The sequence below is a fragment of the Quercus suber genome, unplaced genomic scaffold (genome assembly GCF_002906115.3).
Source record: "Quercus suber isolate HL8 unplaced genomic scaffold, Cork oak 2.0 scaffold_272, whole genome shotgun sequence".
In the NCBI taxonomy this organism is placed as follows: domain Eukaryota; kingdom Viridiplantae; phylum Streptophyta; class Magnoliopsida; order Fagales; family Fagaceae; genus Quercus; species Quercus suber.
In genome coordinates, this window is record NW_027069728.1 from 841,986 (window position 1) to 844,130 (window position 2,145).

Here is a 2,145-nt window from a genome sequence, read left to right on the forward strand (position 1 = left end):
ATTTATCTTGGAAAGAAAAAGACAGTTTGGTTTGTTAAGCTATACTAGCATTAAATATGAACTTAAGATTGGGTTCATTATGTTCATACGTTGAGTTGGTTTTACAGATATAAAAGGTCCGTTTGGATACAACTTATTATTGCTGAAAACTAATTGTTGCTAAAAATACTGTAGCAAAATAATTTTTAAATGTATGAATAGTGTCGCAGGACTTATTTGTAATTTTTTTCTGAATAAAGTGGTTGTGGGTCTCATTAACAGTGCATGAACAGTACCAAAATAGTGCGTGAACAGTGCTTTTTGTCTTTGCATAGTAACTTCTATCTCCCTAAATGCGTGAAAGCCAAAAAAAAAAAAAAAAAAAAAAAAAACTGAAAACGCAACACAAGAAAACGTAACGCAACAAAACTCTGTATCCAAACCAATACAAAGTAGGTGTTGGGCATTGGACGTTAAGCGTTACTAATTAGTTCATGATGTGATGAGTCTCATTTCAACATACACACGCAAAAAAACAAAAAATAAAAATAAAAAACTTGCTGACTTTCATTGAAGGTGAGAGATCAAGCGGAGAAAATGGGCATTTTTCTATTTCGCCAAAACTTTTCAGCAAAATGCCCCATATTTGAAACAAATTAGGAAAATGCCCCTGTTTTGAAACTCGATTTTCTAAAAATTTAGTTTCAATTTAAAACTCGATTTTTGGACAATCGAGTTATAGCAAATTGAAAAATTAAAAAAACAAAAAATTTCTTAGAACTCAAGTTCCATGTAAAGTACTTGAGTACCATGTGAAGTACTCGAGTTCATGGAACTCGAGTTCCTTGAAAAAATTCAAGTGGAACTTGAGTTCCATGAACTCAAGTACTTTACATGGTACTCGAGTTCCAAAAAAAAAAAAAAAATCCTAAGTCCATGTTTGCTATAACTCGATATTCCAAAAATTAAGTTTTACATTTGGAACTCGATTTTTAGAAAATTAAGTTTCAAAATAGGGGCATTTCCCTAATTAGTTTCAAACATAGGGAATTTTGCTGGAAAATTTGTGAGAAAGGGGTAAAATCCGATTTTGGCCAAGATCAGGGGAAGAGAAAGGATATGTAGGTGGGTGAAATTTCAGTGAAGAGACGAAATTGCAACAAGGACTTCGACAAAGACCGCATGGTAAAGAATCATTGTATTCTAACGGGTTGGTCAAGGAGGCTCTGATAGTTAAATTAGTACAATGATAGAATAAAAAAAGAGATTAAATTAGCAAAGTAACAATGCCCAAGGTTGCATACCTATCTCAATAGCTAATAACACCCCACCCCCCCCCCCCTGGTACGCAGCCCTTAAAATTCATTTTTCTTTGTTTGGTTAGAATGAAAGAGATAAGAGAAAGGAAATGTGGAATAAGGGTTTCTATGGGTCCTACATTTTTTTTTTTTTTTTTTTTTACCTTTTTACCTTTTACTTTGCCTCCAATTTTGATTGAAGTGCTTAACAAATCCATAAAACTACTCTTATATACCCTTGGAAAGTTTTTTATTTTTGTGAAATTAATTTAGTATCCTTATAATTAATTTTTGGCAAAAATACACTTTTAGTTCTCCATTTTGGGCATATTCTCATTTTGGTCTCTAAATTGATTTTGTGCCTACCTTAGTCCCTAAAAATGAAAAACCATTTCCATTTTGGTCCATGCCTTCAACGCAATAACAGAAAATGCATATGTGGCAAACGGAGCACATTGTTGGCATGTTAGATGCTAGCGTGAATAATTATGGAGCTGACGTGGTCATTAAAAAATATTTAAAATGCCCCATCAAAATATACATTAATTAAAAATAAAAGCAAAAAAAAAGAAAATTAATTTCCCAATTTTAATTTTAATTGAAAAAAAAATAAAACAAAAAAAAAATCTACTTAAAAATAGTGATTAATTCTTTTTCTTTTCTTTTTTTCTTGTCATTATTTTCAAAAGAAAAAAAAAAGTAACATATTTTTTTCTTGTATTTTCTTAGCAAATAACATGCAAAAATACGTACAAAATCCTTATCCTCTACCGAAACTTCTAACAAATCAAGCCCATTAATCCAAAAAATATCACAATCCACAAAAAAAAACACCTAGAAATTTAGAACAAACACACAATAAGTAACA